The sequence below is a fragment of the Cebus imitator genome, unplaced genomic scaffold (assembly GCF_001604975.1).
Source record: "Cebus imitator isolate Cc_AM_T3 unplaced genomic scaffold, Cebus_imitator-1.0 Scaffold13, whole genome shotgun sequence".
Taxonomy (NCBI): domain Eukaryota; kingdom Metazoa; phylum Chordata; class Mammalia; order Primates; family Cebidae; genus Cebus; species Cebus imitator.
This window is the reverse complement of record NW_016107328.1, coordinates 9,910,868-9,936,596: the sequence shown is the minus strand read 5'-3', so window position 1 is coordinate 9,936,596 and position 25,729 is coordinate 9,910,868.

The window sequence follows — 25,729 nt, the reverse complement described above, 5'->3', positions numbered from 1 at the left end:
TTTGATTTTCTGCTCTTGTGTCCATTTGCTGAGAATGATGTGTTAATGACTGGAACCCCCTTCAGGTTATTCTGCAATTAATGAGGAACAAACAAATGATGATGATCAGCAGTGAAACAGAAAGCTTTCCTTCCACTCCCTTTGTAAGCACTGGGCTCTAACTTTAGACAGTTTGTCAAGGAAGAGGAGGAGTGAGAATAGAACTTGCAGGGTTTCTGGAGATTCTGGGTCTTAGCCACTCAAGAGAGCCTCCTCTGGCCGGTCGGATTTAACAGCAGCCTGCTGGCCTCTGCTTCCCTCCACCCAGACCCCTCTTGCTTTGTGTCAAGGGACTGGGGATGCTAGCAATGAAAGGTGAGAGCTGCCATAATGCCCTGCGGTGCACCTTTTCTTGCACCTTGGTAGAGTTTCACAACTGTTCTCGTGGTGCAATCTTTTCTCTGCATCACCTCAGCCTGCTAAGGAGACTCCCTGCTTAATCTGTGAATGTTCCATGGTGTTCTATTCTTTTGGGCAAAGGTCAAGTTCTTTGCTTTGGTTTATTGAGCCCTCCAACCTCTGTCATATTTCCGCTCTGAGGCCATTCCCCTCATCTTCCCAGCTCACGACTCCCTTAGAATCTAGTCCTGATAACATTTTTAAAAATCTATTTCTGGCCTTGGCATGCAGTTCTCTTTGGTGGGAGCAACTTTTTACCCCTTCTATGAGTCCACAAGCTATTTGTGCTTTCACTTTAATCTTCAAGGTTAGCTCATCCAGGAAGCCTTCCCTGACTACCCCTACTCACATACACCTACATCCTGCCCCCCACATGCATGCATTCTTCCCTGCTCACACGTAAGTGCATATTTCATCCACACCACACAAACACATGCACACACACTCACACACAAATCCACACACCCAGACTTAAAGCCTCTGCACATATGCCCGACCACACATATTAGATTGAACTACATGTAATTGCCAACATTTGACTTTTTTTATGACATATTATTAATGTATGCATTTTCCCACTTCCATCCATAAATACCCGCTTCCAAATGTACATTCTTTTTAGCTCAACACACCTCCTCTGCTTAGCATTAGGTATAGAAATCACCTAGTATTCGCCTCTCCCTTACAGTCAGCATTTCTGGTGACACTGCACATTTCTGGCATTAAGCTGGACATTAACTTTTCTCTGTCTATACTTTGGAAAGAGGCACCTTGCTCTTCTGAGGCCCCGGGAGCTTAGAAAGCTTAATGAAAGGGCACCTGCCATAAGGTTCCTATGGTATTTCAGTAATCCCATCTTACTGTATCATATAGTAAGCCTCTAAGTCAATTTTTAGAGGGTACTGCATGATAGCAGAGTGTTTAAAACCAGTGCAGAAGATACAGCATGGCATAAGATAGAAGGAATGCAATTCAGTTCTATACATATTGAGAATTTACTATGTACCAGTGCAGTGCAATGAATTGTGTTCCCCTAAAATGTGGATGTTGAAGTCCTAACCCCATAGGGTGAATGCATTTGAAGATAGGGTTTATTTGGAGGTAGTAAAGGTTAAGTGAGGCCTCAATTTCCTAGGGCTGATGTCTTTATAAAAAGAGGAGGAGGCCAGGTACAGTGGCTCATGCCTGTAATCCTAGCACTTTGGGAGGCTGAGGTGGGAGGATCGCTTGAAGTCAAGAGTTCAAGACCAGCCTGGCCAACATGGTGAAACCCCATCTCTACTAAAAATACAAAAGTTAGCCGGGCATGGAGGAGGGGGCCTGTAATCCCAGCTACTCAGGAGGCTGTGGCAGGAGAGTCGCTTGAACCCCGGAGGCGGAAGTTGTAGTGAGCCGAGATCACACCACTGCCTAGGTGACACAGCAAGACTCCATCTAAAAAAAAACAAACAAACAACAAAAAAAAAACGAAGACACCAGATCTCTCTCTCTCTCTCTTTCTCTCCATGCACAGTGAAAAGAGGCCACTTGAGTATACAGAGAGAAGGCAGCCATCCAGAAGCCAGAAAAAGAAGAGAAGCCTCACCAGAAACCAACCCTGATGGCACCTCGGTCATGGACTTTTAGCCCCTAGTACTGTGTGAGAATAAATGTCTGTGCTTTAAGTCACCCAATCTGTGGCATTTTGCTAGGGCAGCCTGAAGAGATGAATGCAGCCAAGCACACTATTGTAAGCATGAGCAACAGGGCAGTGAGCAGACGGATGAGGCCTCCATGCTCACAGAACTTACATGTTGTTAGGGAAGAGACTCATCCCCTGGATGTTCCTACCTAAAAGTGGCAGTGGCTTCTTGCCTTTTCTGGGTGGCAAACCTCTGGGTTCCTTCGCTTTCAGTTGATTCATCAGACTCTTTCATTCCTTGTGTAAAACATTCAATGTAGTAAATTTCCTCCTTCAAATACTTGAAGTGCTTTCTAACACCTGGCTGAACCTAAGTAATAAAGTCCATTTTCCAGTGTGATTTCTGAGGATCACAGTATAATTCTGGTACCACACAAAACATGCAAAAATGCTTCTTTTTTTTTTTTTTTTTTTTCTTTTTTTGAAACAGTGTCTCACTGTCACCTAGGCTGGATTGAAGTGTTGTAATCATGGCTCACTGTAGCCTCAAACTCCTGGGCTCAAGCGATCCTCCCATCTTATCCTTCTGAGTACCTAATTCTTGTGGAGATGGGATTTCAGCATGTTGCCAGGCTGATCTCAAACTCCTGGGCTGAAGAAATCCATAAGCCTCAGTCCTCAAAGTGCTGGGATTAGAGACATCAGTCACTGTGCCTGGCCTCTTCATTTATTCCTTTTTTGTTTTGTTTTGTTTGAGATGGAGTTTCCCTCTTGTTGCCCACACTGGAGTGTGATGGCATGATATCAGCCCACTGTAACCTCTGCGTCCCAGGTTCAAGTGATTCTCCTGCCTCAGCCTCCCAAGTAGCTGGGATTACGGGCATGCACCACCATGCCTGGATAATTTTCTATTTTCGGTAGAGATAAGGCTTTGCCATGTTGGTCAAACTCCTGACCTCAGGTGATCCACCCGCCTCTGCCTCCCAAAGCTCTGGGATTACAGGCATGAGCCACCACGCCCAGCTCATTTATTCTTGTTACTTTAACTTTCACAACACCACACTCCCTCCTGTCCCTCCCCAGGAGCTCAGTCCTGCAAGTTGTCTTCCTGAAACTCGACAACTCTTCTTCGAAGATAATTAAAACAATGTCATTGAAACAAATTGAAAATGTTGGATTGGTAACAGACTCCAATGCAAATGTCTCTGGCAAGGACTTCAGACGCCCCACTTGTTTTCTGGTCTTCTCATTCTTGGGTTGTATAAGCGGTATGAGTATCTGTGCAGGCTGGTTTTATGTTGTTATCATTAGAGTTTCTTACCTGGGGCGCTGACAGAGGAAGTCCTCCGTGATTTATAAACAGGACCTCACTGTTTTTTCCTGGAACTGTGGGTTTGATCAAAGCTGAGCCTGAGCTCAAGATAAACAAGAAAGAATATTGTTGGGAGTCATTTTCAAACAGAAGTTGCCAGCAGGAGGCCGCTGGGCCTATTGCAATAAGCAGAAAGATTTTGTTTGGTATACACATGCTTTTATTTTTTTTTTTAATTAGAAAATGTTACCAAAATATCAAAATTAGACATTTTATATTTAAAACTCTCAACTGTTCTTGCCTATTGAAAGGTGGGGAAATTTGAACATAGGCATTCCTTTTCCTGCAAGGTAACGACAGCTTCCTAATTTAGAATAAAGCATTTGGTCTCCAGGTCACTAAGTCACAATCATCTCAAATGCCTGGATCCTATAGGGATTTGAGTTTTTGTTCCCTGTCACGGAATGTGATATGAGGGAGAAATAAGTCTATTTAGTGTTAAGTCACCGAGACTTTGGGACATTTTGTTACTGCAGCATAGCCAGACTATCTGACCAAGGCCTGAAGCTTTTCTGTTGTCACTGGTGCAAGCAAGATGGATAAAGGAACATACTCTCGAGGTACCTACCTTGTTGTATTAGTCATGGTTCTCTAGAGAAACAAAACCAAGGTCAGGGGCAGTGGCTCATGCTTATAATCCCAGCACTTTGGGAGGCCGAGGTGGGTGGATCACGTGAGGTCAGGAGTTCAAGACGAGCCTGGCCAACATGGTGAAATCCAGTCTCTACTAAAAATGCAAAAAAAAAAAAAAAAAAAAAAAAAAAATTAGCTGGGCATGGTGGTAGGTGGCTGCAGTTTCAGCTACTCAGGAGGCTGAGGCAGGAGAATTGCTTGAACCCAGGAAACGGAAGTTGCTGTGAGCCAAAATTGTGCCACTGCATTCCAGCCTTGCAACAGAGCAAGACTCTGTCTCAAAAAAAAGAGAGAGAGAAAATACCAATAAGACACACACACACACACACACACACACATACACACACACTTGACCGTCTAACAAGATTGGTTTGAACTGTGCAGGTCCGCTTATACGTGGATTTTTAAAAAAATAAATATATGGCAAACAGTTTTGGAGAATTGAAACACTTTTTAAAAAGTTGCCAAAACATTGCCTAGAAATATAAAAAAAATAAGAAAAAATGAGGTGTTATGAATGCATAAAATACATGTAAATATTCATCTATTTTATCATTTACCACCATAAAATTTGTACAAGTCTATCATGAAAAGCTGAAAATTATCAAAGCTTATGCACATACAGACTGCACATGGTGTTATTCCCAGTCCAGAGAAATGTAAGCAAAGGTAAGGATGGAGTATTAAATTACAACTGCATAAAATTAACTGTACTATACACCCTACTACTGTAATTATTTTGTAGCCACCTCCTGTTGCTATTGCATGAGCTCAAGTGTTGCAAGTATCCCCTTAAAACACTGTGTGATGCTAATCATCTCCACATGAGCGGTTCCTTTCTCCAGTAAATTGCTTATTGCAGTAAAAAGTGATCTCTAGTGTTTCTCACGTATTTTTCATCGTGTTTAGTGCAATAGCATAAACCTTGAATAACACCGTGGGACCCATACAAGGTGCCACGAGGGATGCCGGAAGTGTTCCCAAGAAGCAGAGAAAAGTCATGACATTACAAGAAAAAGCTGAATTGCTTGATTTGTACCATAAACTGGGGTCCACAGCTGCAGCTGCTGCCACCGCAGACAGACAATTCATTCGTCTTGTAAACCGACAATATAAACTGAGGATATCGATAAATGCAATATGGTACTATAAAGGTATTTTCTCTGCCTTATAATCTTCTTAATAACATTTTCCTTTCTCTAGCTTACTTTATTGTAAGAATATAGTATATAATATATATATTAATCACAAACAAAATATATATTCATTGACATTTTGTGATAAGGCTTTCAGTCAGCAGAAGGCTATTAGCAGTTAAGTTTGGGGGAAATCAAAAGTTATACATGAATTTTTGGCCGGGTGCAGTGGCTCATGCCGGTAATCCCAGTAGTTTGAGAGGCTGAGGTGGGCAGATCACCTCTCAAAAGGTGAGGAACTTGCAGAAGGTTGAGATCAGCCTGGCCAACATGGTGAAACCCCATCTCTACTAAAAATACAAAAATCAGCCAGCTATGGTGGCACGCACCTGTAGTCCTAGCTGCTGAGGGGGCTGAGGCAGGGGAATGGCTTGAACCCGGGAGGTGTAGGTTGCAGTGAGCCAAGATTGCATCACTGCATTCCAGCCTGGGTGACAGAGAGATACTCTGTTTAAAAAAAAAAAAAAATGGGAGATTGGTGCCCCTAATCTTTGGTTTGTTTCAAGAGTCAACTCGTGTGTGTGTGTGTGTGTGTGTGTGTGTGTGTGTGTGTGTAGATACACATGAGGGAGGGAGATTTTAAAGAACTGGCTTACACAAATGTGGAGGCTGGCAAGTTTAAAATCTAATGTATAGGGCAGGCCAGCAGCACGGAGATTCACGTAAGAGTTAATATTTCAGTCTCGAGTCTATAGTCTGGGAACTCAAGCAGAGTTTCCGTGTTGCATCCTAGAAGCAGAATCCCTTCTTCTTTGGGAAACTCTTCGATCTTAAGGCCTTCCAATGACTGCATGAGTCCAGTTACAGAAAACTAACCTGCCTATAGCAGTCCCCCTTAACCACAGTTACCCTTTCTGTGGTTTCAGTTACCTGTGATCAACCATGATCTAAAGATATTGAATGAAAATTTCTAGAAATAAACAATTCATAAGTTGTGCATTGTGCGCCATTCTGAGTCACGTGATGAAATGTCACACCATCCTACTCTGTCCTGGGAGGTGGATCGTCCTTTGTCCAGAATGTCCACGTTGTGTAAGCTACCTGCCATTCTCTTATACTTGTGTGTAAACCACACAAGTTTCTGTGTAGCCATCTCGGTTATCAGGTCAATTGTGACGGCATTGCCATGCTTGTGTTCAAGTCATCCTTATTTTACTTTTTAACGTCTCCAAATCACAAGAGCAGTGATGCTGACAATTCAGACGCCAAAGAGAAGCAAGACTGTTTTCTTTAAGTGAAAAGGTGAAAGTCCTAGACTTAATAAGAAAACAAATTGTATGCTGAGGTTGCTAAGCTCTATAATAAGAATAAATCTACTATCTGTGAAATTATAAAGAAGGAAAAAGAAACATAGTCAGTTTTGCTGTTGTACCTCAAACTGCAAAAATTAAGGCCACAGTGTGTAGCAGATGCTTAATTAACATGGAAAAGGCATTAAATTTGTGAGTAGAATAATAAGATATTTTTTTTAGACAGAGAGATCACATTCACATAACTTTTATTATAGTATATTGTTTATTATTTATTATGATTGTTAATCTCTTACTGTGCCTAAGTTATAAATTAGACATTATATTAGGTATCCATGTATAGGGAAAAACACAGTACATGTCAGATTTGGTGCTGTCCAAGGTTTCAGGCATCCACTGAGGGCCTTCAAATGTATCCCCTGTGGATAAAGAGGCTTACCGTACTCAAAAGTCTACTTACTGTAAATGTTAACTGCATCTAAAAAATAACTTCATCACAGAATCATCTAGATTAGTGTTTGAACAAATGACCAAGTATCGTAGCCTAGCCATATTGACATGTAAAATTAACCATCACACACATTATACACAAAGTCTTGGTCCTGTACATCTTCCTGATCCATCAACTGTACTCTTTGGTTGGAAATTTAAAACATTCTCTATGTTAAGAGAAATAGAGAAATTGCTCTTGGATTTGTAATACAAGACATAAAAATATTAAAGAAATCTTCAAAGCATGTCTCCACTACTTAGCCCTTTGCCAGCCCCTGTTGGAGCATGCAGATGGTATGTTTGTGCTACATTCATCTACGTGGTACGGGTCTGGCTTCCATTGCCAGCGTCAACGCAGAACCCTTCTAATCTCTAGACAAGCCCGAAGCTCCTGCTATTCACCCTGCTGTGGCTTTTCCCCAAGCACAGAAATATTTTGCCATGGATTAAGAAGAAATGAAGGTCAAGGATGCAATGAGGTCATCGTAGTGGTAGGTGGGGAGAAAGAAAAGGGATGCAGAGATTCAGTGCAGGGAGAAAAGGGTTCTAGGCAGTACTTGGACTGAGGCAACTGCCCTCTTCTGAGATTTCCCAGAAATCTCATGCTGGGACTTTTCCTCTCTCCATGCTCTTCTCTCAACTAAGAGAAGACAGGGTTTGTTTGGAAGACCACCAAGAATAATAGTTAATAGTATAGATTCAAGCAGACAGGCCTAGATTTGGATTCCAAACTAAGCCACTCACTACCTAGTTGAGTTTTAAGGTACTATTTAAACCCCCAGGCCTCCCTTTTTATATGTGTTAAACAGGGATTGAAAGTAATATTTCCTTAGCACATACACACACACACAAAGAGACACAAAGAAATTTGTAAAAGTGGTGGATCTGTCTATGTCTATCATCTTAATTGTGATGATGGTTTCATGGGTATATGGGTATGTCTACACTCATCAAATTGTATGCATTAAATATGTGCAGTTTGGCCAGGCATGGTGGCTCACACCTGTAATTCCAGCACTTTTGGAGGCCCAGTGGGGTGGACCACCTGAGGTCAGCAGTTCAAGACCAGCCTGGCCAACATGGTAAAATCCCATCTCTATTAAAAATACAAAATTAGCTGGGTAGTGGTGGTGGGCACCTGTAATTCCAACTACTCGGGGGGCTGAGGCAGGAGAATCATTTGAACCCAGGAGGCAGAAGTTACAGCAAGCAGAGATGGCACCATTGCACTCCAGCCTGGACAACAATAACGAAACTTTGTCTCAAAAAAAGAAAAGTGCAGTTTATCGTATATTAATCACACCTCAACAAAGCTGTATTTTTTAAAAAGAAAAATAGTATTTTTTAAGGTTATGATGAGGAATCAAACAGATTACTCCAGAAAATGCAGATAAATTGTAGTTATTACCACTTTTTTTGTTCATTCTAATACTGTTCCATGTACTTTAGTTTGTTTTTCCCTTGTTTGTTCTAAATCTTCTATGTACTTTCTGTATATCTACCCTGAATTAAGAATTTGGTATTATGACAGCCATATAATTTGGTATTATGGCTCACACCTATAATTCCAGCACTTTGGGAGGCTGAGGCAGGCAGATCACTTGAGGTCAGGAGTTCGAGACCTGCCTGACCAACATGGAGAAACCCTGTCTCTGCTAAAAATACAAAATTAGCTGGACGTAGTGACACGTGCCTGTAATCGCAGCTATTCAGGAGGCTGAGGATGGAGAATCACTTGAACCAAGGAGTTGGAGGTTACAGTGAGCCAAGATCCCATCACTGCACTCCAGCCTGGCAACAGAGCAAGATTGGTGGATCACCTGAGGTCACGAGTTCGAGACCAGTCTGACCAACACGGCAAAACCTTGTCTCTACTAAAATATAAAATTAGCATGGTTTTTGCATGGTGGCGCATGCCTGTAATTCCAGATACTTGGAAGGCTGAGGCAGGAGAATTGCTTGAACCCAGGAGGTGGAGGTTGCAGTGAGCAGAGATAGCATCATTGCACTCCAGCCTGGGCAACAAGAGTGAAACTCCATCTCAAAATAAATAAATAAATTAATTAATTAATAAAACTTGGTATTACTCCTTGTCTATTTAGAGCCTGTGTCGGGATCAGCAAACAGCTCCCTTTCTTCAAGCCACTTTACTTCCATCTATTGGAAACTGTCCTAATAAACTATTCATATTGGAACAAGATGCAATATCGGCATCTGCTGGGAAGCGTTGGTAACAAAGGTCCGCCTCTCTCATGTCTATGAGGGGAATGGTGACCCCTTACATCTGCTGTCATTGCACACCGTACAGGGCTGTAGATATTATTGTTATTTCTATTTTACAGACGATGTGACTTCGGTTCATAGAGGTGAAGTCACTCAGCTGAGATTATACCAGGAGTCATCACTACGCTTTGAGCCCAGGCAAGCAGCACAGGGCCAGGTACAAAGTAGCTTCTCATGTGACACAAATTGCAGTTTCTGTCCTTGTTAGAACTAACTCAAAAGGGCAAAGTGGAATTTGTTACAGGTTTTTGCCTTAAAAGGAAAGTTATTCAAATGGCAGCATAATGGATAAATTAGAGAGAAAAGGTAATTGCATTACCTGTTTGGATTGGTATGGCATTGTTAAACGGTTTCTGTAACATCGTTTTGATTTTTATGTCATAATGCAGGCTTTGTGTGTGTATTAAAAATTATTAAATGCCTTGCATCTGTGACATACTTTATCCTCTTCAAAGGGTCTCTCCAATTACTCCTGACAATAGCACTGGATTGGAAAGGACACGTGGCATCACTCAGATTTCACAGACATAAAAAAGAGGACTCTTTGTCCAGTGTGGATCCCTATTTATGTGGTAAAGGGCTGGGCAGATTAATGTTGAATCTTTTATTCAGGAACAATTAATTTCCGAAGGAATAGGCTGGGGCCCAGGCCACAGGCCACCCATTAAATCCTCTCTTTAACTCATTGGACAAAACTACTGAGGATACAAAGCTAAGAGGCAGCATCTAACCCAGAGAGCTCACATGGACCAGCGGGTGAGATAATGCCACCCTGAGCAGAATGCTGAAGTAGAGTTGGCTCAAGTACACCAGGAAGCCGAGGGTCCAATTTCCAGCCCCGATTCTTACTAAGGCTGCCATCTTAGGTGAGCTATTCAACTTTCCCATGCTTCAGTTGGCTTATTTGTAAATGAAAGACACAGTAACACACCAAAGGGTTATTGTGAAGATTCAATGAGTTTATATACAAAAGCATTTAGAATAGCATGTGACATATAGCCCAGTACAAGGGATATACTGTGTGAGTCTGTTTGTGGGTACAAACATACATTAATCCTCCCTTCCCTCCTCCCTCCATTCCTTCCTTCCTTCTTTCTTTCCTTCCTCCTTCCCTTCCTCCCTCCCCTCCTTCCTTCTTTCCTCCCTCCCTCCTTACCTTTGTTCTTTCCTTCCTCTCCTTCTCCCTTCCTTCCTTCCTCTCTTCCTCCCTCCCTTCCTTCCTTCTTCCCTCCTGTCCTCCCTTCCTCCCTTCATTCCTTCTTCCCTTCCTTCCTTTCTCTCTTCCCTCCTTTCCTCCTTCCTTTCTTCTTCCCTCCCTCCCTCCCTTCCTCCCTTCCTTTCTTCCTTCCCTCCCCCATCCCTCTATACAAGTGATCAGTTCTTTGGGATCAGTTATGAAACAGAAGACATCAAAGAGGAAGTGATTGCCTTCACTCTTCCTCAAAAGATTTAAGGAAAATAATCCTTGAAAGAAGGAACCAGAACACACACCATGATTAACTCCTAGTCGACATTTTTTGAAGTATAGGGCAATCTCCCGAAGGGAATGAGAACTTGCCAAAGTTACTGACAGCCCTGTGTTTTGGAAATACTAATTTTAAAACATAAAACATTCCTTTAAAACATAAAACACACTTCCCTTTGATTTTAAACAGAGAATATGAAGCATAGTTAGCCTGTCCTTGATGACTCAGGGTCAGTCTTTCGTTTTTATTAACCTTACCTAAGAGCTGTTCCTGAGAGGCTGCCTAAATCTACTGAGGAGCCTGAGTGGGGCAGTTCCTCCGTGACAAATGACATGATGGCCTGTTACACCACCTCCAGGTTCTCATTCCAACAGTAAAGGGAACCTGTTGTGTCTCCTTGAACCTATTCATGCCACCATCCCAGTTTAATGCTTCCCCTCCCTTGTGGACTTTGGTTCTTTGTCAGTTTCTATTTCTATTTCTTTTTAAGTCTTAGCAAAAGGACTTGGACCTTTTAGAAGAAGGGACCCTGTGCAAAACCCAAACACTGAAGAAGGTTGGAAGGGAAAAATAGATTAAATCATCGTGTCTCCTACAGCATGACAACAAAAAATAAAAATCAATTTGTATCGAGTAGTTCTCCCACTGTGTGAAACAGTTCTGAGGGTTATGAGCAACATAAGAAGTAAAAGCAACAGTTAACCATTTTCTCGGTTGCTTGAGGGTTTGCAAAGCAGCCTTACTTTCAAGATCTCTCTGAATATCAACCGGTCTGCAAAGGTTTAGAACAAATTAGGTGGAGATACTGGGACTCAACCCTTCTGAGTTTAAATTTGTTTCTTTTATTTTTTCTATTATACCATCTCACCTGTATGAAGCAGAGAACTTTATAATCCACTCTGTGTGTAGAGAACCTGTATAGGTTTAATAACAAAGTTTAATAACACAGCCCATTGTTAAGATGCTACATGGGGCTTTCTGGAGCCCTGCAGGAATGCAGAGGAAGGAGATCCTCTGAGCTGGACGGTGAGAGGAATCTTTTTATTTTATTTATTTTTTATTTTAATTTTTTTGAGACAGAATCTCTCTCTGTCGCCCAGGGTGGATTGCAGTGTTGCAATCTTGGCTCACTGCAGCCTCTGTCTGCCTCCTGGGTTCAAGCAATTCTTCTGCCTCAGCCTCCCAAGCAGCTGGGATTCCAGGTGTTTACCACCACACCTGGCTAATTTTTGTATTTTTAGTAGAGACAGGGTTTTGCCATTTTGGCCAGGCTAGTCTCGAACTCCTGGCCTCAAATGATCCACCCGAGTGGCACCTTTTTAAATGAGACAAGTTTTGGGGGAGGATTAAATGTAGAAATCCCATGAGCAAGGGAGTGAAAGTAGAAATAAGACACTGCCCTCTTTCTTCCTTCTTTTCCAAGTGCCTCTTTTTTTCTTTTTTCATTTCCTTCTGTACTTCCTTCTACCCCCAGTAGAAATCATGACCAATGTTGGGTTTGTTTTGTCACAGCCTCTAAGAATAAAGAAGAGAAAGGAGAGATGGGGGGGAGAGAGAGAGAGAGAGAGAAAGAGAGAGAGAGAGACAGAGAGATTGGTCAGGGGCAAAGGGACTAATCAAAAAGAGAACTGTGTAACATTTCCCCTTTTGGTCCACACCTGCCTGTAGGTTGAATCACATGAAATTGAAAGTATTTGTTGCTTCTTTAAAGCTTTCTTTAAATATGTCGATTTCATGTACTTCAACTTAAATAAATGAGGATGTTAATGAAAATGTTTCTGGATAAAGCCCAGTCAAATACAGGAGTAGTCCTTTTCAAATCAGTGTGGGATCTGATGCCAACTCTCGGATGGCCCCGCGACACCAGCTATAAGAACCCTCAACCTCCTGCCTCTCCCGGGTACCACTGTCTTATTCACGGTCCTTTTATAGGCATCTTTAAAACAGAGTCACACAATACCCTGGGAGGTGGGAAGGCTAGTTATCGCAACTTGGCTGCCATGAAACCAAGAGTTCGTCAGAAAAAGCACGGACTTGGGTTTGAATCCAGAACTTTCCAATTATTGGCCATGTGACCTTTGGCAAGGTATTTGCCTTATTTGGCCTCAGTTTCCCATGTAATAAACGGGATTACGTGTATCCTGTCATCATTATATATCACTAAGTGAGAACATGCATGAAAAGCACTTTCTCACAGTTCCCAGCTCAGAGTGAGAAATAAATGGGAGTTATTTTGGAATACATTGTTGTTATTATTATTATTATTTGTGACAGAGTGTTGCTCTGTTGCCAGGCTGGAGTGCAGTGGCACGATCTCGGCTCACTGCAACCTCCACCTCCTGGGTTCAAGTGATTCTCCTTGAATCACTTGAATTCTCCTGTGTCAGCCTCCCGAGTAGCTGGGACTACAGGCACACGCCACCACGCCCAGCTAAGTTTTGTATTTTTAGTAGAAATGGGGTTTCACCCTCTTGGCCAGGATGGTCTCAATCTCTTGACCTCGTGATCTGCCTGCCTCCACCTCCCAAAGTGCGGGAATTACAGGTGTGAGCCACCGCATCTGGCTAAAATACATCATTATTAATAATAAACCATGCTGTAGCAGAGAGAAGATTTCCCCTCTACCCTTGAGGGTTTGATAGTTGCGTCTTTGAAATACACTGTCAACAGGCAGATTAACTCGGGAAAAAGTATACAGATTTATTACATGCACAGGGATTATAGGAAAGAAAAGTGAATACACAAAAACCAGTAAGACTTAGTAGCTTATAGGCTTTCTCCATAAGGGAGAAGGGAATGGGTCAGCAGACAATTTAGGACAGAGGAAACGATTTGGGGGAAAGAAGAACAGCCCCTCGGGAAACTGATGATAGTTTGTGACAAAGTTTGGGTATGGCTGTCGCCCTCCAGGCCCCTGTCCTGTGATATGAATTAATCCTCCCTGCTTGATGAAACTCCAGGGGAGAGAATGGTGACAGTTGAGCTCCTTTTCGAGGACCTGTCTCTAGGCATAAAAGGAATACAGAGAAAGCCTCCCACTGCATTTGCTGTTTTTCAAGTACTCTTGGCTTAAAGTAATCAATATATCAAAGAAGCATATTTTGGGGTGGCATTTTCTGAACTCCTTCAGTAGGGAGGCCTGAATGAATGTAACGATTCAAAAATTGGGTTTTCATTTGCTCACTTTGCCAGATTTGGAAGCAATACAGGGAGAAGAGGATTGCTGCATGTGTATCTGTAGACAGGTGGTTAAATGCCTGTGAAGTGCTTCATCTGGCTGAGCCACCAGGGAGGCAGGCTGATGGCCCCTCTCCAGGTGACAGCTGTCCATCTGTCAGGTGCACAGCCCATCTGGCTGCCAGAGGATGCAGGAACATGACAATGGCAGGAGAGGTTTGCTAAATATAAAAAAGGCTGCCATCGTTCTGCCAGCGAACTGGCCACACTGTCTATCAACCTTCTATGCATCCAAACCATCCAAGTGATACCATAGAGAGTTTTGCTTGCTAGCATTCTGTTTTGTTATTTTTCGTTTTGTTTTCTTTTCAAGACAGAGTCTCACTCTGTCCCCCAGGCTGGAGGGCAGTAGTGCCATTTCGGCTCATTGCAATCTCTACCTCCCAGGTTCAAGTGATTCTCCTGCCTCAGCCTCCTGGGTAGCTGGGACTACAGGCATGTGCCACCATGCCCGGCTAATTTTTGTATTTTTTTTTGTAGAGATAGGGTTTTACCATCTTGGTCAGGCTGGTTTTGAACCCCTGGCCTCAAATGATCTGCCCTCCTCCCTGCCACCATGCCTAGTGTGCTTGCTAGCATTCTCCAAGAGCAGCTTGAGTTTCCTGGTCAAAGGCTCCAAGGGCATTTAAGAGGGCAGATTGTCCTATCCCTCAGAAATAGGAGATTTATTCTTGTATTCTCATTTATGGGATGTGGAAGTATAAAACACACACCTGCTATGTGCCAATCACTGTGCTCTGAAAATACAAAGATAAGACACATCCATCAAGGAGCCTGAACCTGAGTGGAGGAGAGCAAGAAACAGAATCAGTTTTAACAGTGAAGGGGCAGATGCAAGGTCTGTGGGGTCTAAAGCTTATACTATTTACTGAGGTTCTGTTAGAAATCATAACCCCAAAATAAAATTACAAAATTAGATATTAAAGTACATGGCTAAATGTTTGTTTAGAATGAGAAAATAAGTCATAACAGATTTCTGGAAGCTTTTGAGATGAAGATCTCTTTCTTCTGGGTTCTCTTTGGGCAATTTACCAAAAAAAGAAAAAAAAGAAAAAAAGAAAAGTACATATAAAGCCTTGTTTATTGCTCTCTGCCTTCTCTTCCCCACTTAGAGCACTCACTCGATGATGCCTTCTGCTCAAACAGGCCCTGTGGGGAGGGGCCCTGAGGCTTAGGCATTATTAGCCTCAAGGCCAATTCACCTCTGAGAGTGAGAGGGGTGTGTGTGTGTGTGTGTGTGTGTGTGTGTGTGTGTGTGTGTGTGTGTATACACTGTAGGTAAATGTAAGATGAAGCCCTCCTGGAGGAGGAGACCTGTGAGCTGAGCTTGGAGGGATGTGAGCAATTAGCTAGGGGCCTGGGAGGGAATGGGGCTTCCAGACAAAATCAGTAGCCTATGCAAGGGGGAGGGTGGGCAAGTGGATTTGGGATCACTGTGCTGCTGTGTGTTGGTTGTTATGATCAAAAATGTGTTTGTAGGTAAAAGGGTGTTTAGAGTAAAATTTCCCATTAACTTGTAAAATTTGGGCCCTGGAGCATGGAAAAGTGGGCAGTAAACATCAGTCACAAAATGCAGCCAACGTTATTCATGCATTCCAGACCTCCAGGATCAAAGTGCTTCCTTTTCTATTACCCAGAGCCCTTCTTCTGGAAATGGTAAGCCCCCTCCTTTCCCATGTATGGCAATGAATGCAGAGAAGCCTCCTCTCATCAGGTGTGCTTATCAGCTGCCTCACTCCCTCTCCTCTTTGCTGCATTGACTTGTGTTACTGACATTTTTGAAAGGGCAGTATCACCCCTCCTCCCTGGGTCCTGTTATTTAAAAAGAAGGTATTTTAAAACATTTTCTGGCCAAACCAGCAAATTATCATGATCTGTCCTGAACATGGTCAATGCTCGTTAAATATATGATGGAGTCTGTTGCTGAGTCCTGAGTTCAAGTCCCTATTCTGTGGTTTGATCACTGGAAGGCTTGGGCAAGTTACTTAGTTTTCTTAGCCTTAGTTTCCTTGTCAGGAGACTAAATGAGATATGAGTGTAAATTGTTTGCCATAGTGCCCAGCACAAAGGAAGCCTTCCATTAATGGAAGCTGTAAGACAACCATTCATTCTTTCTTCAGATTTGCTGAAACCTACAGGTACAAAGATGAAGATGACAAATCCTGCTCTGGAGGAGCTCATGGTTCCATGTGAGGGACCGGAATATAAATGAATGAGGACACTCTGTTGCAATGGAGCTTGGATAGAGCAGGGCCAACATTCTCTGGAATAACTCCTCTCTGTACCTAAGTAGGCAATGCTTAGAGTTCAGTGCAGCAGAGGGAGTAGACATTTGCCAGGTAGATGTGTTGAAAAATGGCGATCTGGGCAGAGAGCAAAGCGTGCCCACATTTGTGGAGGCTGAACCTGTAATTCTCTGATTCTGGGAGTGAAGGCCAGACAGAGAAAATGAGATAAACAGAGGAACAGAGGACTGATGCAAAGGTTTTATATATGGGGCTATGGATTTCAAAGTTTGCTTTGTAGAAAACAAAAAGATAGTGAATACATTTCAGCAGAGAAATTATTCATATAGGATTGTGTCTTACCAAGATTGTCTTTGCTGTGCTGTGGTAGATAGGCTGATGCCTGTGTGTATGGGGGACAGAGGGAGAGGACCAGGTAGGAAGGCAGCTTCAATAGTGCTCCCCCAACTCCGACCCCACACACATGCTATACAGTCTATAACCAATTTATTATAATTTGCTTATAAATTCTGTATTCACTCCAGACATGAGCATTTAAGAAGAAAGCCTATATTTAGAAAACTATATATTTCTTTCATCATCATTTTTGGGGTGTGCTCCATCCTGAACCTTAAATCATACTCTGTATCCTGCACACTAGCCTGGGGCTAACACATAAAAGCCACAGACAGCAACCCCAGCTCTGAGCAATTATCCATCTGTTTGCTCTCTCTCTTAATAACAGCTGCCACTCACTCATCCAACTAATGTAAGCAGAATGCCCACCACATATCTGGCCCTGAATTACAAGATAGAAATAAAAAAGTGAATAATATAACCAAAGTATCTGCCTTCAAGAAATTGGTACACTGATAGAGAACCTTTTATAGACTAGGTGCATTTTCCCCATGTGCTACTCCCAACACTAATGTAAGATGCAGATATCATTATCCCCACTTTAGAAATCAGAAAATAGAAGTAAAGGGAGGCTAGGTGACTTGTCTGAAGCAACACAAATAGAATTCCTTTCTCGTTCTTAACGATTTGTCTTTTATTCTTAATCATTACCTTGCTAGGTGCTATGGTTTGAATGTGGATTTCCCAGCGAAACTCATGTTGAAATGAGATGCCACATGTGGTGTGGAGAGGCTGGGCTGAGTAGGAGGGGTTTGCGTCATGAGCATGGGTCCTTCCCTAACGCCATTCAGCAGGGGCAAGTGAGTTTTTGCTCTCTTAGGAATGGATTAGTTCTGCAAGACTGCAGAACACATTAAAAGAGTCTGCCTTCTTATTTTCTTTTGTTTTTCTCTCTTTTTCTCTTGCCATGTAGTCTCTTGGCACACACCTGCTCCCTTTCCACTCGTTGCCATGAGTGGAAGCCGTGTGAGGGAGGCCCTCACTAGATGTAGCTGCCCAACCTTGAACTTTCCAATCACCAGAATCATAAGCCAAATAAACGTCTTATCTTTATAAATTACTCAGCCTCACAAGTTCTCTTGTAGCAAAACACAAAATAGACTAAGACAGAGGGGGACATATTTCCCACTCCTGATGTCCCCTTTGATGAGGAGGAAACTTCACTAGCAAAACACAACTGTCCCCTCTGCTCTCTCCGGATAAGAAGTAACTTGAGGAAGTAGCAATTTGGAAGGAGACACTCTCCCTACCTTATCTCTTACCCTCATTTCCTCTTGAACTTGATCAGTCTCAAAGCAGAGGGTATCTCTGCCCTCTTCCTCTGTGCTCCACCTGCCACCAAAAAATTTCAGTACTGAATGTTTAAGTAACTCATCCATGGTCACATGTAGATTTGGAGCAGGTTTTACCTGAGTCTGAATCCTTGGACACTGTATTAGTTTTCTAGGGCCGCCATAGCAAACTATCACAGTCTGAGTAGTTTAAAAACAGAAATGTACTTCCTCACAGTTCTGGAGGCTACAAGTCTGAAATCAAGGTGTTGGCAGAGTTGGTTTCTTCTAAGGCCTCTCTCTTTGGCTTGCCGACGGCTTATTGATTTCCTCTGATAGCTTCACGCAACCTTCTCTGTATGTGTATCTGTGTCCTTACCTCCTCTTCTTATAAGAACAACAGTAACTTTGGATTAGGGCTCACTCCAATGATCTCACTTAACCTTAACTTCCTTCCTTCCTTTTTTCTTTCTTTTCTTTTCTTTCTTTCCTTCTTTCTCTTTCTTTCTTTCTTTTTTCTTTCTTTCCTTCCTTCCTTCTTTCTTTCTCTCTCTCTTTCTTTCTTTCTCTCTCTCTTTCTTTCTTTCTCTTTTCTTTTTTCTTTCTTTCCTCTCTCTCTTTCCTTCCCTCCTTCCTTCTTTCCCTCCCTCCATCCTTCCTTCCTTCCTTCCTTCCTTCCTTCCTTCCTTCCTTCCTTCCTTCCTTTCTTCCTTCCTCCCTCCCTCCCTTCCGTCCTTGCTTTTCTGAGACGGGGTCTCACTCTGTTACCCAGGCTGCAGTGCAGTGATACAAACATGGCTCACTGCAGCCTTAATCTCCTGGGATTAAGTGATCCTCTTGCCTCAAGAGGTCCCTCTCATATAGCTTGGACTACAGGCATGTGCCACCATACCTCGCTAATTTTTTTGACTTTTTGTATAGTGAGACTTAGTCTTACTTTGTTGCCCAGGCTGGTCTTGAACTCCTGGCGTTAATCAATCCACCATGTCAGCTTCCCTAAGTGCTGGGATTCCTAGTATGAGCGACCATGCCTGTCCCTTCATGACCTCTTTAAAGAGTCTGTCCCCAAAGACACTCAGTCATGTTCTGAGGTACTGGGGATTAGGACTCCAACAGAATTTGGGTGGGGGACACAGTTCAGTCTATAACAACCACATTGTTTAGTGGCCAGACGACATTGGGTTTAAAAACAATAGAATGTAAGGGGAAAAGTTCTCAGGAAAGTATAAATAAATGCCTTCCCAAGGTAATAATTTTAAATAAATAAGCTGCAACCTGCGTTTGGTGCAAACGTAATTGCAACACATCTTTACTAATCAAAATAGGAACCATTACAATTACAATCAACACATTTTTGCCAATGAGAAATAAGTTTGTTTATTCCTGTAGCATAAAAATCCATGCTTCAGGATTTGATGAACTCTTGGAAAGCATTTTCTGCATCCTGTTGGTTGTGGAAGCATCTTCCCTGCAAAAAGTTGTTGAGATAGTTGAAGACATGGTAGTCAGTTGGTGAGAGGTCAGGTGAATAGGGCAGATGAGGCAAAATGTCATAATCCAATTTGTTCAACTTTTTTTTTTTTTTTTTTTTTTTTTTTTTTTTTTTTTTTTTTTTTTTTTTTTTTTTTTTTTTTTTTTTTTTTTTTTTTTTTTTTNCCTGCATGGAGACAAGGGAACTTTTCCTGTTTCAGTATGAGGCGACAGTTCTCAGAAAAGAAACAGCAGCAGCTTTTTTTTTTTTTTGAGACAGAGTCTCTCTCTTTCTCCCAGGCTGGAGTACAGTGGCACGATCTCAGCTAACCTCAACCTCCAACTTCCAGGTTCAAGAGATTCTGCTGCCTCAGCCTCCCGAGCAGCTGGGATTACAGGCACACACCACCATACCTGTCTAATTTTTGTATTTTCATCATGTTGGCCAGGAGGGTCTTGAACTCCTGACCTTAAGTGATCTGCATACCTTGGTCTCCCAAAGTGCTAGCATTACAGGCATGAGCCACAGCACTCGGCCTAATTTGTTCAACTTTTGAAGTACTGGGAGTATGATATGCAGTTGGGTGTTGTCATGGAGAACTGGGCCGTTTCTGTTGTCCAGTGCCCGCTACAGGTGTTGCAGTTTTCGGTGTATCTCATCAGTTTGCTGAGCATACTTCTCAGATGTAATGGTTTCGGCGGGATTCGGAAAGCCATAGTGGATCAGACCGGTAGCAGACCACCAAACAGTGACCACAACCTTTTGTGGTTTTGTTTTGTTTTGTGAGACAGAGTTTCACTCTTGTTGCCCAGGCTGCAGTGCAATGACGTGATCTCAGCTCACTGTAACCTCCGCCTCCCGAGTTCAAGTGATTCTCCTGCCTCAGTCTCCCCAGTAGCTGGGATTACAGGCGCCTGCCAACATGTCTGGCTAACCTTTCATATATTTTTGATAGAGACGGGGTTTCATCATGTTGGCCAGGTTGGTCTTGAACTCTTCACCTCAGGTGATCTACCTACCTAGGTCTTCCACATTGCTGGGATTACAGGTGTGAGACACCAAAGTGGGCCAACATGACCTTTAATTTGGTGCAAGTTTGGTTTTGGGAAGTGCTTTGGAGCTTTTTGGTCCAACCACTGAGCAGATGGTTGCTGGTTGTCTGTAAAATCCACTTTTCATCACAATCTAGTCAAGAAATGATTTGTTGTTGTTGCATAGAATAAGAAAAGATGACACTTCAAAACAACAATTTTTTTTTTCACTCAGCTCATGAGGCACCCACTTCTGGAGATTTTTCACCTTTCCAATTTGCTTCAAATGCAAATGACCATATAATGGTTGATGCTGAATTCTTTGGCAACTTCTCTTGTAGCTGTAAGAGGATCAGCTTTAACAATTGCTCTCACTTGGTCGCTGTCTACCTCTGATGGGCGATCACTATGCTTCTCATCTTCAAGTCTCTCCTCTCCTTTGCAAAACTTCTTGAACCATGATTGCACTGTACGTTCATTAGCAGTTCCTGGGCCAAAGGCATTGGTGATGTTGCGAGTTCTCTCTACTGCTTTACAACCCATTTTGAACTTAAGTAAGAAAATTGCTCGAATTTGCTTTTTGTCCATAGTCTAAAATAAACATCAAATAAACAGCAAATAATAAGACGTTCACAAAAAACATGAAGCGAGAAATGCACATTAAAATGATGTATAACATAACCACATTTATTTAAGAATGTGCTTCGTTATCAAACGGCCAATTTCAACAATGCAAAAACCGCCATTACTTTTGCACCGACCTAATACATGTGGGAATTAAGAGGAAGGAATTATATCTAGCTCTTGAAGTGTGTCAGGGATTTGAGGAAGAAGCAAAATGTGTATCAGTGATCTTAGCCACAGCAATCAAAACCAACTCTGGCTTCCATAAAGAGATTTTTGTTTTTTTTTTAATTCTGGGAAGAATACGAGGAGACTCACAGCATACAAGGAAAAGATGAAGAGCATGTCTTGTGAAAAAATAAATAGAAGTTGTTCCAAGAGGTCTGGGTAGCAGGAACTGATGAAGAGCTCCTTCAGAAAGCCTATTCCAGAGTGAATCTGTGTGTTACTTCTGCCATTGCAGCACATCCCTTGAGAGTCACACTCCAAAGATAGAAAATTCAACAAGGCTATCTTGAGACATGTGTCCACTCTTTAGCTTGTGGAACCTAGGACACTTGGAAAAAAGGCTGTATCCAATAGGAGCAGGTGGTACCCTAAAGAGATATCAAGGCCGGGGGAGTAAGAGCTGAGCAGGCAAAAGCAGCACCGCAGATGGACATATCATACTGTGGTTAAAACTGGGGAAACTGAGACTTAGCTTTAGGGGTAACTGATACCTTAAGAGATCTAGGAATTATAAGACAGCTTGCTAATTCTAAATGATGGAGTCTTTCTACTTACCACATAGTGCATCAGTCTGCCCACTCCCAGAGTGAATACATTAATATATGGGTACATATATAAATAAACAGGCAAATACATGACTAGGTTAGAATTCTAGAATTTCAATCCACTTATATATACTCACTTGCACTACTAAATTGAATTGAAGGTCTAGGTATGCTTAATAAGAGAGCTTTCTTTATTTGGTTATCATCAATATTCAATGAAGAATTTGAATCCACATAATCCACTTATCATAAAAGAGGAGCAAGTTCTAGTTTTTCCTCCTGTCAATTCACCTGGGCTTTGACAAGCTGAGGAGCCTTTGCATCCAGCTAAACTCCTGCAGGTGATCTCTGCTTTCCTGCCACTGTCAAGTCCACCAGGCAGGGGTCAGGCCCAACTCTGTGTTCACAGCAGCACTTAATCCATTATTGAAACTAACAATGTGAACAGCTTTGTCTTATACATGCAAGAGGGAAGACCACAGCTCCATGTTTGGGGAAAGGGAGCTGGGATAGGTCAGGCAGACAACAAGCTCTACATCAATCAATTTATCAGTTATGTATTGAGCCTCCACCTATGTGTTCAGTGATAAGCAAGCCCACAAGTGAAAAAGCAAATGATGAACAAGCCAACAGGCACTTCTCAGGAATGCTTCATCTCTATAGCTTAGTAACTAAGACCTGAGAGCTGACATGTTAGACAAATGCAGACATCCTCAGGATACCGGTCCTGTACACCTTAAGACTGTCAAAGTCATGAAAGCAAGGAAGGACTAAGAAGCTGTAATAAGACCAGAGGAGAACGAGAAGACATTGCTACTAAATGGAATGTGGTATTCTGGATTGTCTGGTGAAATAGAGAGAGGACTGTATTGTGGCAAATAGTGTCCCCCCCCAAAAAATGTATTTCCACCAAGCACCTGTGACTATGACCTTATTTGGAAATCGAGCCTGTGCAGATGTAGTCAAGTTAAAATGAGGTCACACTGGGTTAGGGTGAGCCATAGAAGCAATATGAAAAGAGGAAAATTTGGATACAGAGACAGGCATAGGGAAAAACAGCAAGTGAAGATGGAGACAGTGATTGGAGCGATCATCTACAAGTCAAGAAACAGCAAGAACTAGCAGCCACCATTGGGAGCTAGAAGAGAGAATGCAAAACCCTTCCCTGGTGCCTTCAGAGGGAGCATGACCTTCTGGGCACCTGGATTTTGAACACCCAGCCTCAATCAATTTTTGTACTCCTACTATGTCAGTTACTGCCCCAGTTAACAATAGTGGTCACATGCACGCTCAGACACACACACACTAGTAAGTGTCAGTGCTTACTGTGCGCAAAGACCTGCTTGGCTCTTTGCATCCATTTTTTTCATTTGTTTTTTTGTTTTGTTTTGTTTTTTGTTTTAGTTTTTTGGTTTCTTTTTAGATGGTCTCACTCTGTCACCCAGGCTTGAGTGCAGTGGTACAATCTTGGTTCACTACAGCCTCTGCCTCCCACATTCAAGAGATTGAAACAACAGAGTAAGTTTCTGTTGTTGCAAGCCACCCAGCCTGTGGTATTTTGTAGAAACAACCGTGGAAAACTAATATAAGGACATTAACGGAAAAATGGTAAAATATAGATAAAAGCTGAGGCTCAGTCAATAATAATGTACTGAAGTTAATTTCTTAGTTTGACAAATCTACCACCCTGATGTAAGATGTCATCAATAGAGTAAATTGGGTGAAGATCATGCCAGGATTCTGTGTGCTAACTTTACAAGTGTCTATAAATATAAAATTATTCCAGAAATGTTTTTAAAGTTTATTTTGGAGGAATAAAAGGCAACACACAGGCTGTGTCATCTTTGAATGGCCAACTCTCTAAGCTTCAGTCTCTTCATGCATTAAATGGAAATAATCATAGCCCTACTCAGAGTTGTGGGTTTTAAAACGCGATAATGCATATAAAGTGCTTAGCAGGTCACACCTTTTTCCATTTTGATTCTGTCACTTGATCTATTTGCCAGCCTTTCCAGAATCATGTCACAGTGAATTTGGCCAGTTCATGCCCTCCTTCATTCTGTTGCTTAAAATATTAACAGAGAAAAGGACAGGACCCTTCCGGCTGCTGCTGGATTCAGTGGCAGCAACTCCACTGAGCAAGGATAGTCTTCCAATTCACTATGGATCCAGCTAACTCATGTGTTACATCTCAGATTAAAATCTAGACACCTCATGAATCAGCATTTCCCGCATGCCCAGTAACTGAGTAAACTTAATAAAAAAAATAAGTGAAGTTATGCTTATTTAACTGATATGATGCAGACAAGGAAAATTTTTAAGTGACATAACATAATGGTTAGGTGGAGTTAGATTAACTAGATTCAAACTCTAGCTATACTACTTACTGGTGATGTGCTATTGGGCAATTCAATTACACTTTCTTAGCCTCACTTCTCTCATTTATAAAATAAAGACAAAAATACATTTTTCATAAAGTTGCTAAAAAGATTACATTTAAAAATATAGGCTAAATGGTCAGGCACAGTGACACCTTCCTGTAATTCTAGGAGTTTGGGAGGCCAAGGTAGTTGCTTAAGGCCGGGAGTTCAAGACCATCCTTGCCAACATGACAAAACCCCGTATCTGCTAAAAATACAAAAATTAGCTGGGCACGGTGGCCCGTGCTTGTGGTCCCAGGTACTTGGGAGGCTGAGGCATGAGAAGCACATGATCCCAGGTGGTAGAGGTTGCAGTGAGCTGAGATCGCACCACTGCACTCCAACCTGGGCAACAGAGTGAGACCCTGTCTTTAAAACAAAAAAGCATGCAAAGCCAAGCCATAGGTCTTTTCACACAATAACCACTGCTGACATTTACTAGTGTGTGTGTATGTGTTAGTGCATCTGCAAGTACTGTTATTAACTTGAGCAGTGACTGACATAGTAGGAGCACAAAAATTGGCTGTTTGAGGATAAGCTTTGTACACATGAGGACACAAGGAACCAAACGGAGGCTGTGACTGGTCCAAAGTCATGGTGCAAGTAAATGGCAGATGTACCAGTAGAATAGGACTCATGACTCCTAAGGCAGTTACTCTGCAGAGATCTTGGAAATAATCTAACTGCTTTTATTTTGTAAATATGGAAAGTGAATCCCAAAAAACCATATGGGATAGAGCTTATCCAGCACACTATGATTTTTTAGTGGTAAGTATGATGCCCCATCCCATGTGCTTCAACTCCTGATCCATGCTTTTCTCTGGCTATTCTGAGTTCTCAACAGCACCTAATAAAATCTATGCATCAAGCATCCAGTCTTCAGGCGAAGAGTTGACTGTTGATATCTAGCATCTCAAAAGCCAGGGTCAGCTCTGAGAGCTGTCAGACCTTTGAGCAAGGACAGTGGAGTGAGGACAGTAAAGCCCGGGCAGATTTGATTCAAACACAGCGCTTGCTGAAAGACCTGTGGTTGTACCTTAATGTAAATACTGAAAAAAGCACAGTAATCCCAGAGATTTAGGCAGTTTACATCCCAGCTAAGCAGTACTTTGGGCACGTGGAAGCACCGAGAATATTTCAGCCTAGCCTGGCCTCATTCACACTGTGGACGTACAAGAAAATCACTTCTTTCTGTGCTGTAGTCAATATTAGAAATAACAATAGCAGAGTTTCAAAGTGCCTTGTGGTTTTCAAAAAGACATTTTGACTTTTAGCCACTGTCTCATTTGAGCCTCACAACAGCACTTCAGGTTATTACTGTTATTATTATATACTAGCCCCTACATTATACATAAGAAAACAGGTCATGGGGCACAGTGGCTCGCTCCTGTAATTCTGGCACTGTGGGAGTCTGAGGTGTGTGGATCACAAGGTCAGGAGTTCAAGACCAGCCTGGCCAAGATGGTGAAACTCTGTCTCTACTAAAACTACAAAAATTAGCTGGGCATG